Genomic DNA, 15,672 nt, shown 5'->3' on the forward strand with positions numbered 1-15,672 from the left:
CGAGGCGATGCTTGCGTAGCAGCGATGGGGCGGGAGCGGATCGATACTGCTGTCCGCTGCCGCTCTCGAAAAACTCGTCCGGCGGTAATTTTGAAATATCCGTACGGGTAGAGCGAAAATGCTTATCTGAAAATATAACAGTGACAATTACACTTTTTATTTTTGCAAGATGTTGAAGCGAATTGCGGCTATCGCCATGACTAAGCATGTTGCTCGCAGGCGGGCAAGATAAAATAAAATGAGGACTTCGTATGCATGGTTTCGTCCTGGATGACACTTGAAATGCAGTGTTGTGCTGAGTGGACTTAAAGTATTCGATTCTTGTAACATGGATTTTGTGTGGAATGTTTTACATACCTCGGTGACTTTGGTAATTCTGATTGATACCATACTAACCTAAGTGTAGTGTTCGCTTTTTTTGTTTTCAGGGTCTAATGTAATGTTGGTTTTTGTAGTTACAGTCAACGTTTTATAAACGAAATCAAGATCTTTCTCATTTCGTTTTAGAAAGCTCAAGCGAGACCCAGTTTACCAAAGGATGTAGGATCGATTCTCCGTCAAGGCTACCGGACTTTCGACACAAATCCAAGTCTTTAGTTGTTGAATATAAAAATAAAATCAGTCTTACATCTGAATAAAAGTTGAAAAAAGTGCGATATCATAAATAATAATTAAGGTAATTAATTACGCAATTATTTTAATTTGTTTCCTATTATTATGATTGGGAATTTAAGTTATTAAGACTGAAACAATATAATTATTATTTAATACTAAAACGTAAGCAAAATGTCCAGTGTATAAATAAAAAAGTAACTAAAAAAACATTTACAAGCCGTAAAGGAGTGTGTATTTTGAAGCGCAAGGTGTTCTCTTCGCGCATGCGTTGCCCATTGCATGTGCTGCTCATATTATGTACTACACTTCAGCCAAAAAACTTACTTATACACATAAATATAGGGCTCAAAATCATTAGCACATCGATGATATATAAAGGAATAATATTTCGCATCATTTGCACTTTAGATGCGAGCTGATGCATCGCTTGGTGTCTTTTTACTATACAAGACATTAATTAAAAATAGAACCTTATTCATTTGAAGTTAAGGTTAAAGTTATAGCATTAGGATAACATGTTTAATGTCAATTTACTGAAAAATATACGCACAACACAAAGACACGCTTAAAATACTTTAAAGAAGATTGATAAAATAACTTTTTTTATGTTTTGAAAAAAATACTTACCATAATATACGAAATTAAGAGATTTATGTCATTTTTCATACTGTTCTGCTTTTAACTATACCATTGCTGGCCGCTTGGCCGCACAGATGCGGGTTCAAATCTCGCTGGGGGCAAATATATAAAATTCATATAATTTTCGCTCTATTTTTGTCTTGACGTCACTAATGACGTACCAGGAAAAGAGCCAATGGGAAAACGTCCTATATCGTAGATTCAAATCATCCCTACTTATTGGCAGGTTAACATGGGTTTCCCTTTCATACATTTTTAATGACATCCGCCGTAATCTCACCTGATTGTTCATATTTATAGTACACCATGATATTTCCCACATATTTTATTTTCATTTCAGCTTTTACGGTACCTGTCTATACATAAATAGAACAATCGAATACTGACTGTTTTCAGGCGTCCACGTTCGTATTATACATCGTAAAATACCACGCTGAAATACGCCGTGTGACTAACCAAATAAGTCACATATTCCTTTACCAAACCTTGACTATAGAGCCCGTAGCAACAAATGGGCATTAGAGCCACGTAATGAAAACTCAACCGTACTTAAAAGAAATAAGATTTTAATTGCAAAAGCGTTTTCCGAGCGTATTCCCAATAAAAGCACCTAATTCATTACAAAATTGCAAATTCCTGAAAAGTGTGATTATGTACATGGCGTTTTCACAATATTTTAGTCATTATGAGAATAATAATAAGTGTCATTTTCCTGTCATTGGCAAGCGCTGTGCGTCATCGCTATTGTTGGCTCTCAGCGCGTTGATTTATTTCAAATATTATTGCAACTTGTAAACTGATGTTTAAAATCTTAAAAATATCAAATTAAAATCTTAATTAATTGTTCATATAAGTGTGCATAAATATTCTTAAAAAAGATAATGTAAAGCTGAACCAATCTTGTGATGACTTTAATGTATTCAATTAAAATTGTTAATTTTAATTGAGTAATATGTATTACAAAAGTTACACAACAATAAGCTGTTATGATAATAATTATAACACCTTACACAGGTCATCAAAAAGCTGCAATATTCTTTAATCGAACACATAATACATAATGTCATTGATAAACATAGAGTTGGTAATAATGAGGTTTACTTAACAATCATTAGGTAAGAAGTAACTTTGTTGTTGTGGCTTAATTAAACTTATATACGAAAAAGATATGAAAAAGTGAAGAGTAATGAATATAATAATATCGATTGTCATTTTACGAGTATTACATATTTGGGTCATTATGAAGTAACCATATGAATGCATGAGAGATAGATTAATTAAAAGGCATTAGCACCTGTTTATAAGAAGGGTGGTGGTTTAAAACCACGTAAGTAGAAATTTTGGTTAAATGAAGTGAATGATATCGCTATTAACGAACTAACGTTGGAAACTTTTTTGGTAAATGTGTTAACAAAATTTTTCGTGTACCTGTATGAAATGTAAGAGCTGTATGTTGTGTAAATAAATAACTAAATACTGTAGAAGTAAATTATTTGCTGTGTCCTCGACGTCTTACGCGTGAAAATCATTTTGCTGAGTTGGTAGAGCCTCAGTATTGATGTTAACATTACTGACCAGTTTAGCAAGACCTCCTATCTATATGAAACTGCCTGTAGTAGAAGGATCAAGCTTTGTGGATCTGGGTACATTTTGAAGTAGATTTTAAGTTAGACATTGTGCTATCAAACAGCGTACTTAAAAATAATGAAATTCCGATGCGTTGTTTTCAAGTCTACTAAGGGTGTATTCACACTGCCACGGGCGTGCGATGAGCGTGCTACATATCTCTTTGTAAGAGACCCAGTTCATGCAATATCGCATGTTTAGTAGACAGAACATTTATGTTGTGAAATAGTACTTATTAAAACTACATAAGATTCCACTCTGTATAGCTTGATGTGCACTCTCGAGATACGTTCGTCACGGGGCAATGAAACCTTAACTTTGAAACCATATATTGTGAGGGTCGTCTCCTAAAATGATGTGACCAGTAGGCCTAAGATGCGCGCATCGACAATGACATGATATGATAAGACAATTTTCGATCACGTAGATAATTTTATCATTTTCCCTAACATGGGACCATCGATAGAAAAGTCTATCGACCGCTATCGCGTGATAACCCAATTGTTGCCATATTAAGAAAAATTTGCGTTATTATGTTGGCCAACCTTAAAATATTTTAGCTCATTCGTTCAATCTCGTTCATTTCTGCTATTAATTTGGCTGAAAAACATATCTTAAAGCAGTGAGAACGTCATTAAAAAAAAGTTATGTCAATTTTGTTGACATTACATGACTGCTTGATTGTATTTGTTTCTGTTTTTAAAATTGTATTTTTATATTTCCAGTCTTATTTTTAATATATCTAAAGTACGGAAAATATCAAACGAAGAGATAACCAAGTTAAAGAAAAACAATGAAGAATTCCTAATCATACCGATAGTATTAAAGAATGAAGTCTTCAAAATTAACAGAATAACCGAACTCCACTACCTATCCCTTATTGCGAGGTTTACAGTAAATTCAACGTACATGAAGCAGTCAGAAAGTTTATTGAGATTTGAGAAATAAAGTTACACTCATAAGTAGCAAAGTAAGTACCTAAAGTCTAAAATATTAGCTATACTCCGCACATCTTGATTTTCATAAGTAATAACACCTGATAAAAGGAAAAATATCTTTATTCCTACAAATAAGCTTTCACCTTCTTTCCTATATTTATTTCACATAGTTCTTTCACTGTGTAATAATATTGATGATCAACATTTTGTATGTTAACTTAAAATACAAATAGGATTAAGTAAATGTTTCTATTTATTAACTGTTTATGTAATTGTAATAATATAATTGTGTTTAAATAATATTCTTTTTTTTTTCAGACAGTGGATGAAGAAGTGTGGGATTATGAGTGATTATTTCATTCTAAAGCAGACATAAGCAAGTCTCGCTCACTGTCATGAAAATTCACAATAACAATCAGCAAAAAACTTCAAGGATACTGGCTAGGCTAACCAATTCATGGAATTCTGTTAGTGTTTGAAATTATCAATAGCTATTGTAAAACAAAAGTTTTCCAAATAAAGATTTTGTAAATAATGGTTGAATTATTTTGAAATTACACTGCAATAATGAATTTATTGCCTGGTTGGTAGCGGCCTGCGTGATGTTGTCGGTCCACCTTGTGGGTGGACGTGCCACGCTGCGTATTCCAGTACCCGGCCTCCACTCCAGAACCTTGCTGCCCCATCGGGCAACATGGAAAGCATTACAGCAGTGGACGTCCTATGGCTGAGATGATGATGAATGAATTTATTATAATGGAATAAATTGTACAAGATTATCATCCTGTCACATTAAAGCCCTTAAAAAAGTCCAAACGGAGGAATTAGATTTATAGTAATGTGGAATGTATGTATGGTATCACCGTCAAGTTATAAAATTAGTAAAATTCATTTATTCTCATTGTTATTATAGCAATTTTTTATTGATTACATATCCCACCCAATGCTAATTTCTGACAATGACCTTGCCACTGTTTGAAAATAATGTAGACATAAGAAGCTCGGTCACCACATTCCGCCCCATTTTCAATAATTTTTACAAGATTATGTACAGATGACAGTAGGTACTTAAATCAAGCTAAACACTATGGGGTATCTCACGTCATTTGCAACTTAATATTTGTCTGATGTACCTACTGTTGTTGACTGCCTACCTAAGTAGGTAAGTAAGTAATGGTTATTTTACAAGGTAGGTAATGTAATAATTAAATGTGGGTGGGACTGTGGGAGCACTTAGATTTTGCAGTTAATGATTATAAACTGTCGCAAGATTCGCCTCACATCCATTGCAATAATTACAAAATGCTGCTTCTGATAAACTCTTGAACTAAAACTCAATCTCCACCTAGAAGTAAAAGTATCACAAAGGTGCTAGATTCCTTTCTTTGAATTTTTCTAGCCTCAAATTAATCGTAAAATGTCATTTACCATTGTAAATGATAAATAAATAGAGTTAAAGTAGCTTGCAAAAAAGTTAATCTCCTATCGTCTTGCTATCGTGGGCAAGGATCGAGGACGATAAAAACACCACATCCTATCCTATCGTGATGTCAAAATATGATATAGTTAGCGCTTCATGTTAGGGCTTGCCAGGTTTATCACAAAAAAAAAAAACAAATCTATCACTATCACATTTTGACAGATGACATGATAATTTTCGGGGTGCCATGTTAGCGCCGGTAGATAAAACGATATAGTGACGTCAAAATCGATATGACGCCGCGATAGCAGTTTATCACGGCGCGCATCTTAGCCCTGCAGGATCCTCTCCGTAAGAAAATTTCGGTATAATTGACTCTCTTTCACTCAAGTTGGAATTCTGGTATGTGTGACGGAGAAGGATAGATTACGCTATATCGTATCTGAATTTTACGGAGTAGGGCATTTGATTAGATAGGTATATTTAACAATGATAGCTACATTAGGTCTTGGGCAATAAAGGACCTAACTTAGTCACTTCGTTCACAATAAAAATATAAGGGTAATTTTTTACTAATTAAGAAAAGGTCTGTATTCTAGTCGTCACTTTCAGAAAAGTTATAGATACCTAAGTGTTTGGGTAAGCTCCGCCATTAGATTTATTTCAAATTTTCTAGTTAACTAAAATCTTTCGCGTTCAATTACAATTAAAATAAATCAAGCTGTACGTATTTTTGTGCTTCATAAAAATGTCGCGTATAGACTTGTAATTCTCCATTTTATTTGAAAATTTGCTGTGACACACATACAACACGTGACAGAGCTTTTTTTAGTCAATTGTTTCAATACATGTAAACAGTGTGAATAAATTCTTTCTCATACAGATTTTTTTTCAAGACATGGAAAGATACCCTAAAATTATGACGTCACCAATTACGTCATTATCAGTCTGTAAATGAAGTTGCAGTACCAATCATCTGATAGCTAGTGATAGTGACCTATCCACTGAATAAAAGGACCCTACCACCTGCGCTCTTTCCAGTATACAGTGTTACTACAGCAATTTTATATGCTACTTACATGATTTAGGTTTATTACTATTCTAAACCATGTTTTTTTCATTTTCAAGAATGAACTGCTTCATTTGAGAATAGTCTGAAAAAAATCACGATTACTTTTCTACTGCTGCTTAAAATGTAGAGTTGCAGAAAAAGCTTGATTTTAAATACACAAAAGTTCTATTAAACATGCACAATTTTAATTTAATTATAATTCAGTGTGTGTGAAACCTTTATTGAGCAATTAATGTAGGTGGGAGATTGACACATCTGATAATATGTTATCAATCAATTAGGACCCGAGTAATTACATAGTGAGGAGGATGCTGAGATGATTCTGCGTATCGGGATGAATTACATTCTGTATTCTACTGTTTATAAATAAGTAAAGTATTAAATTTTAACCGTAACTTCCATATAATGACCATAAAATAGTAAATTATTAAACGAAACTATTCAAAGTCGTTAAGTTCTTAATATTGATTATACTTGTTTATTGTGTAATAATTAACTAATTGAATAATATCATTAATATTATTAGTTTAGTGACGGTTTTGGACAAAGTCTAGTTAGCTACTAATTTACTCATTTAATGACATTTACTGATTTGTTTCTAGAACTAATGTTAAATCGACTGTCATTTAGGCAAGGACTGATTTCTTTGTAGTCCAGCTATTTGTAAATGAGATGAGATTTGAAAAAAGTTTGTGAAACGAATGTTTTTCTACAGGAGTTCGCTGACATTATTTCACAAATGCAATCGTAGGTTATGGATGTGAAATTAACCGATCATTTCAATTTCAATTCTGTATCACAGGCCCAACCTTTGTTTGCATGATTGTCAATATCTAGCGCGGAGTAAAGACAATTATAGTGTTAAATGTTTTAGATATACAGGTGTTTTTACCTTCAACACCTCGAGTAACAGTCTCAAGGTTTTTTGCAAGCAAACGATGCGGAGCGGAGTACTGCGGCGTCTTCTAATCATATAAAAATTGGCGGGAATCATGGCGCGGAGCGGCGTGCTTGTGCTAAAAAATTTGTCGGATCCCGCTGCAATACACAACTGGGACAAGGCGGCTTTTCTTGCCAAAGCAAAGGCTATTGAAAACACATATATTATAATCATCCTGCTATTTACTTAAGCGGTGTTTCTGTCTTTAATTCGACAACAATCATTAACTAGTCGTAGTAAAAGAAACCTAATGGACTGTCTTTCGCTCTAGTTCGTAGCGCGCAGGTTGCTTATTCAGCGTTCTGTGAGTCCCAAGTTCAATAGTCATTATCAATAAGTCATCTTCTTCTTCTTCTTCTTTTCAGCCAATAAGTCATAATCAATCATAAATCGCTACGAAAATTATAAATACAGTTATTTGCTTATGACGTTATGTCTTACTTGGTTATCAACGGGTATAGCGTAGCGGCGTACATCATATTGCCTTAAAACTGGGTCCCAAATTCAATTCTTACTTAAGTAGGTAGTTTAGTAGTTCTTTGCATATTTCGATCCTGAGGCGTCATACGATCTGCTATTTGTAGATGGAAGTTAAGAGCCAGTACTAATCAACGCTAATAAAAGCTGATGGCGCTGACGACGCCATGCGGGAATTAAGGAACACATGTGTGATAAAAAAAACCAAGTCATTCTCATCACTGGCGTTGAAAAGGATAGGTTGATAAGTCATTAGTAGTAGTTAAAAAGGAACTAATGAATTAGAATATTCAAGAGTCAATATCTTCATTGCAACGTGTTGGTGCTAATCGGTTAATTCGTAGATGTTCTTTTCCTTTAACTTTCATGTACCTTCACAGAAATAGTAAGATTTTGAAATATTAAGACTAATTAAGTGACCCTTAATTAATTGATAATAGCTAAACCCAAAATGGATGATGATTAGGTATACCTAAGTACCTTTTGGGTACCAATTTTGGGTTTAGCTTTTGAGAATGAATGTTTAGTCAAAGCTATCAGATATCGACTGGGGTAAGGTCAAAGTTGAGCTGAAGGTAGCCGCAGAGGTCAAGGCGGTGGTCACGGCGCATATAAAACTTTTTGTATTTTACAGGACTCTAATGTGCAATAAAAAGTAGTTTATTGTGTGTCGTTAAATAATATATTATTCATTCTATGCTCCTAATTTCATGACACGTCAAAGTTTCCAATTGAGATGTGTCCGAAGCTTTTGACGTCTCCTACACGGGACTATTCCCACCTCTCGTTCCCACCGCTGCAACTTCTGTGTAGCCAGGATTTCCAGCTTGACCGCCAATAAAAACCCAACCAGTGAAGGTAAAGTTTGTCCCGGGGAAAGTTAAACTGTCATTGGACCCGCAACGAAGTTAATCAGTAGAACATAGGAGGAGATCGAAGATAAAGGTTCGACTTCCCTCCATTGCAAAGTGGGTGATAGTTTAGCAACCTTTATGAAAAGAATGCACCACGGACAATAAACAGCAATTAAGGGGACCTATCTTATGAGCTATTAGCTACCAGCCAATAATATTTTTCACGTTTTTGACGTCTCCTACAGTCTGACACCTGCTGTTGTTGTTACTACCATCACCAACACAACCCACTCACGTCAATAGATCGATAGAACGTTTCATATTTCTTTACTATTTACCGGTACTTAAGTAACTTACACATAAGGGTTAAAAATAAATAGTCGTCACTTTAACATTTGTCCCTTGCGAGATTTGAATCCACAATCGCTGACTTCACTGAGTCAGACTCGAGAACGAAGCAAATCGGAAATCGGCAATTCAATACCTTAGTCACAATAATTTGTTAATTTATTTAATACTACATCGTTTTATTGGAAACGTCACATCGCGTTTAAGTCACGTCGCAGTCACGCTGTCCGTGTACCAGATGATAATCTTAAAAAGCTTTGACCGTAATTACGTTTCCCATCGGAAAATAGCATCGACTTCAGGACAAAAGCATGATTAACAACAATATTTTAGGCACCTTTAGTCATTCTCGTATTGTGTTCGAAAAATACCCTAGTACTTAAGCATACCTGGATGTCTTTAAGGCGCAAGATAATAGGATTAAGTATTAAGCGTGCCTAATCTTTGACCTTATCACTTCCCATAGGCTATTAAGAACTAGCTTTTCGCTCGCGGCTTCGCCCGCGTGGAACTTTGTCTGTCACAGAAAAACTTTAACGCGCGCGTCCCTTTTTCAAAAACCGGGATAAAAACTACATTCTTTACCGGGACTCAAACTATCTCTATGCCAAATTGTTAGTGTTTTAGGCGTTAAAGCAAGACAGACAGACAGAGTTACTTTCGCATTTATAATATTAATATAGATCGGAGATACAGTTCAGAGAAAGAAAAACAAGATTATTTACCACAAAAAGGCTATTTGGAGATAGTTATTAACTTTACACTCCACGTTTACATACAATTTTTAATTAGGTAGGTACCTACTTTGATTTTGAACTTCATGCCATAGATACCTAGGTAGGTTGAGAATTAAAATCTTTTAAAAGGTAGTTTATAAAAATTAAAACGAGGTAAATAGATGTCAAGTCCTGCACAGCAGAAAATTGCTGTGAAATCCTGAGTTGTCGGGATTCTACGAAACGATTCAATGCTAGCATCAAACCGTTTCTGAACATAAAATTATGTTGTTGATGGAATATTACTTGGTATTTTCATTAGTGCTACTACTGTACATAAAAGCACCTTGAGGCGAAAAAAATAATGTATCTTCAATAAATAATTTATTTTCTTAATATCACACTAACTAACTAACGTGCTATCTAACTAGTTCCAAACTTTTAGAAATTGAATTTATATTTATTTAACCAACGAAACTGTCCCCTGCCGGATTCGAACCCGCTGGCATTCTATCTAGTGTGCGCATCCGCCATTCAAAATATCGTTAATCCAATACCTGTATGAATCAATATTATTTAATAATTTAAGTTTGCCTGGGATAGATTAAAAACTAGTAAATTATGTGCCATTTATGAGTTTTTGTTTTTCAGCAAAAGCTCCGAGCTAGACGAACGTTCGCGGCGGTGACGCACCGATGTCACGTGACCGGCATCACGTGGGCCGAGTTTCGTCTCGTGCGAACTGGCCACAGCCTGAAACATACGCCCGTATTCACAAACATTACTATGAGATCTCACAGTGCGCGTGGACGCACAGAGTGACACACGAACGAGTGAGCTCTATTCGACGCTGTACGTTCGATTTATTGTTTCACAAGCAAGCATCGTTTGTGAATACCGGTGATAGTCAATGTACAATCGACGGCGCATTGGACTTCATATTTTTGTAGCAAAATAACATCTATAACAACAGTTATAAGACCCTACAGTGTTAGCGTAAGGTATCGCCGTAAGCTGTGCTTTTTAGAAGTTTACAAAAAGCATCACTATCAAATATCTTTCAGAGTACGAAAAAACTGTTACGGTCCAAACCATGGCCACCATGTGAAGGAATCGCTGCTAAAAGTTGTAGTGTGTAACCAACCTTATATTAAACTAGCTTTCCGCCCGCGGCTTCGCCCGCGTGGAATTTTGTCTGTCACAGAAAAACTTTATCGCGCGCGTCCCTGTTTCAAAAACCGGGATAAAAACTATCCTATGTTCTTTCCCGGGACTCAAACTATCTCTATGCCAAATTTCATCAAAATCGGTTGCGAGGTTTAAGCGGGAAAGCGTAACAGACAGACAGACAGACAGACAGACAGACAGACAGACAGACAGACAGACAGACAGACAGTTACTTTCGCATTTATAATATTATATAGGTGGGATAATATTTAATAATATATGAAATCGACATTTAAAATGTTGAAATTTTCAAATTGGGACCCCAATAAGTGGACACCACCCGTAGGCAATTTAAACATACTGTCAAAATAAAACAACTCGATTAACAAACAGTTTATAGATAAAGGAAAAGCTCCTGAAATCTGGTTTTCAGGGCTAAATTGATGTGTTTTCACGGAAGTAATGTTAAACAATTATAAGTTAATGGTGTTAACTACCCAATTATACAATCATTACATAATTTTATATGTTTTATATTAGGCATTAAAGATCTATTGGTGATTTTATTACGATTCCATATTGCTATTTGCGACCAGGTACTTTTCCACTGACGTTTGACCGGGATACTTTTCTAGAATTCCCTGGCTCTGTTCTTATTAGAGACAACGCATTAAGCTTATTAAGTATTAACTACGAAATTCAGTGACCCAACGCAAGGTCTATGTAGGTGCAGATATTTTTGTAGAGGACTTTTAATATAGAATAGATATTTTTAGCGTCTAATAATGGTATCCCAAATATAGTCGCAGGCAGGTTTAAAATAGATTGTGTGTGACTTTCAGAATTTGATCCAAAAACAATATTAGGCTGGGTTGCTCCATCTTTACACTCTACTGTCAAACTCCATACAAAAAACACCGGTTATCGTTATAGTTACGGTCAAAGTTAGGTGGTGCAATCGCTCAACTGTGCAACATTTTCGACCGCATACGCATTTCAGTGGGAACAATGGACACGTGTCACTGTCTCGCGTTTCAGTGTTCAGCGTTCAAATACCGGCGGTAGTACTCAAAACCTCTGGAATTCAGTTCAGTTATACATTTAAATGAGTTGGTTCATCCTCCATGTTGGTTACATTTACAGTTTTGGGGAAAACTTAGTGTTTATAATAATTCTATTGTAAGTAAGCATAGCATGTAAGACTCCTTGCAACCTAAATTATAATAGCTTTTTCTCGCAAATTAATAAGGAAAACTAATTATAACTAGCCTGTGTGTTATTCTGATATATCTGAGGATTACACTGTAAAATACATAAAAATCCCTCGCGTAGTTTTTTGTAACAAACATTCATACTCACAAACTTTCGCGTTTAACCTGTCAGTCAAACAGTGTTTCAATCTTTATTGCTCCATGTTGGTATAAAGGTTTCTACTGTAAGAAAGCTTTATACCAACATGGAGCTCAAAGGTTCTTAGGTTTTAGGTACTTGTGAAAATTTGTGGTTGAAATTGGAAAATCTCTAAGTACGAGTACCTCGAAATAAAGCTATTGCCCACCTCTGGCCTCGAGCCTCACCAAGTTACCACACGCTCACGGCCTGTGAAATCGTATGACGCGGCTGCTACCACGCCCGTTGTATGAGGGCTAACGTCACAACATTGCTTCCTTGTTGTGACTTTTTCATAACAGAAAACAAAGTTAAAAAAGATGCATACACCTCTCCTGATTGAAACAGGTTACTATCAGTATTCAAGATCAAGAAAAGCTTCAATATTAGGGCTCTATCGTTTCGGCTGTGCGCAGGTAAAGCCAGACTGATAGGAAAAGTATGGCATTAAGATTATGATTTTAGCACAATACAAAGAACAGAAATATCAGTAGCACGAGACAACAGTAGCACCTTCACTTGATTGTGACACCCGCTCTTGTGCTCTTTAGCGCTCCTAGTTTGTCCAGCACAGGACTGCTACTGGATGATATTATGATGATGATGACAAGTCTGTGATGACGACCTGTTTATCCAGAAAAATAATAATGCAGAAGAAGCCCAATTATTCAGTGACATACCAATAGGCATACATTTTCTTCCACAATAATTACTCACTTAATTTATCTCTCTATTGAAGGGTGCCAATAACTTATATTAGTGGCTTTAGAAGAATAAATATATTTTTAATATTTAAACGTGTCTTTTAATTTCTTCTCGTCGCATAATCCCTATGTAGACTTATCTCCTTTACAAAACTACCAGCAAAACTTCAGCTTCACATAGGTTTTTTGGGTTTTTGTAGGACAATCAGTGAATGCCTTTCCCTTTTACCATAGAAAACAATCAGGCTCTACATAATATGGGTAATGAGTAATGACCAATAAAATCATGTTGTAAATTAGTTCAATGAATAAAGATTTCCTTTGGTAGTTTCAAATTGAGACGTGGGTGTTGGACATGGCTCAATCGGTTCGGAACGTGCCCTGAAAAACATGAAATCATTCATTTTCCTGTAATGTTCTGACCAACATGGAAACTTTTACACAAAGTGACTTTTAAAGTCCCCCTTTAAAAGTCCCCTCCCACCTGGGAATCGAAGTCAGGACCTCCAAATTGGAACTCTGTACTGAGTAGAGGCGGTCATTTTAACAAAGAACTAGTAAACTTTGAATCTAACAAAAGTATTACGAGAGGTAACAAAGGTAAATCTAAAGAACAGAGCAAACATGTGCGAATTATAAAATTGTTTATTATTTATTAAGTTAGCTTAACGGTTAATTAATAAATAATAAAGCAAAGGAATACCATGTCAAAGTGTAGAGCAGCTCCGTCCGTTCTCTCTGCCGACCCCTCGAGCACGGTAGAGCTGAGTAAAAACCATTTTCTGTTATCCGCCTCCAAAAAAATATCGCTCACACCCCTACTAAAATGAACTCTACGCCGCAGACATAACGTTCAACTTTTAATGGCTTTACCCCGAATAAAATATTATCAGAATTTAGATTCCAAACTAAAACGAACTCTACCTCATTGGTCTAAGGTACGATTTCGATTGGTCTAACAAACTGTCAGTTCAGCCAACGCGAAGGTTCATGGTAGCGTGGCAGATAGAATGGAGAGCGAGTAGGACAGCCGACCCAGTTGATAGCAAACACGCCATTCTATTTTAAGCTTTAATCTTATGGCGTTAAGAAGTACAGAATATTTGAATTTTGCCTTATAAGTAGACGTTAAATAGAAAATATTCTTCAGTAAAATAATCATAAAATCTATTTATTTAATGCCAACGAGAAATAGTTTAATGATTTTTATATATTTTAAGGTTCTAGAACTTCTGTTTTTTTCTCTTCATTAATGTTCGTTCGTTCGTTTTCAGCCAAATGACGTCCACTGCTGGACATTAATGTATTGGTACATAATTAAAATGCTGATCAAATGCCTTAAACCTAAAAAATACTAATGATTTTCTCTACATAATATAAAAAATAGCTCAAACCCCCACAGTATAATCTAATACTTACTTTCTTTGTTTGCTCAACCCAGCATTAATTATAATATAGTAATAATTAATAATACCTATTTAATTAATTAATAATATTAGCACAATTAGGCAACATACCACTATATGTATTTTCAGCCTACCTTTAGAAGTTCCTGAATGTAAACAATGCTTACTGAACAGGTTATGAAGATTCGAAAGAGAATATTGATAACATACAGCAGTTTACAAATCGTATGTATTTCATAATACTAGTAAAATAAAATAAGTTTACTCACTTATCTATTTTGATCTTTATTACATCTGAACAGAAATCAAAATATGGTGGCAAAAATTTTTAATTACCACAAAATGTAGAGTCAATTTCCTGTAAAAAAAACTGTAAAACTTCAGATGGAATTTTACCCCAAACAATATATTAATTTTCAACATAAAATTAACAATTTAAAGTACTGTATCCAATCATTTTATTTATAACAGCTGCCTTAAAGGATAGAAACAGGATAGCATTGAGGTCTTTCGAACGTTAAAAACCCACATTTGGGGATATCCCATGCTATATGGGCTTAATTTATTAATCTCACATCCACATATCATGTAATATGGGAATTTCCGTCGATTTCTAATTCAAATAATTTTCTTTCTTTCTTCTAAAAAGAACTACTTAGAAAAGTAGTTTTTTTTAGATTTGATTTTGTATTTTATTTAAGTTCGTCTACTATTTCATTCCACTAACTTAGCTACATAAATGCAAACCTTAGCGCTATATTAAAATAAAAAAATGTTTTTACATCAAATTAATAAGAATAAATTTAATAAGGTAGTGGTAGAGGCGAATATCGAGAGCTTTGGTAAGCAGGAAAATTTTGGGGAAAAAGCTAAAAACGTGTGCAAAATAAACCCAAATTTTATTTCAAAATTACATAACAATTGCCGATGGTGAAATTACTGAAGTAGTAAACACAGTTCACATTTATTGAATTGTTATTTTCATTGTACACAGATCCAAAATTATCCTGCTTTCGCCTCCGAGATTTATTTTACCATGTAGTACCCCTGTACGACAACCCAATCCGCACACAATATTCAGCGTAGTAGTATTAAAAAACAAAAGAGCGGGCAACCCCACCCCTACCACGCTGTGGGCTCGGTGTCCGAGCGGTCTCATTCCTTTGTGCGCACGCGCAACGACCGCACGCAGTATAAGAAAAATGCTTAAGTGACGTCACCAGGACGTTTNCTAAATATAATGAGACCGCTCGGACACCGAGCCCACAGCGTGGTAGGGGTGGGGGTGCCCGCTCTTTTGTTTTTTAATTCTACTACGCTGAATATTGTGTGCGGATTGGGTTGTCGTACAGGGGTACTAC

General features: G+C 35.2%; 1 long non-coding RNA gene across 1 annotated transcript; it reads left to right on the forward strand.

Annotated features, from left to right (window-relative positions):
* Window positions 1-3,523: 3,523 nt before the first annotated feature.
* On the forward strand, window positions 3,524-5,519 carry LOC114356950 (uncharacterized). Its single transcript, XR_003656264.1, has 2 exons — window positions 3,524-3,850; window positions 4,137-5,519. It is a non-coding gene; the product is annotated as an uncharacterized LOC114356950 (long non-coding RNA).
* The last annotated feature ends 10,153 nt before the right edge of the window (window positions 5,520-15,672 follow it).

The sequence above is a fragment of the Ostrinia furnacalis genome, unplaced genomic scaffold (assembly GCF_004193835.3).
Source record: "Ostrinia furnacalis isolate ACB-3 unplaced genomic scaffold, ASM419383v2 OfSCF3012, whole genome shotgun sequence".
NCBI lineage: Eukaryota > Metazoa > Arthropoda > Insecta > Lepidoptera > Crambidae > Ostrinia > Ostrinia furnacalis.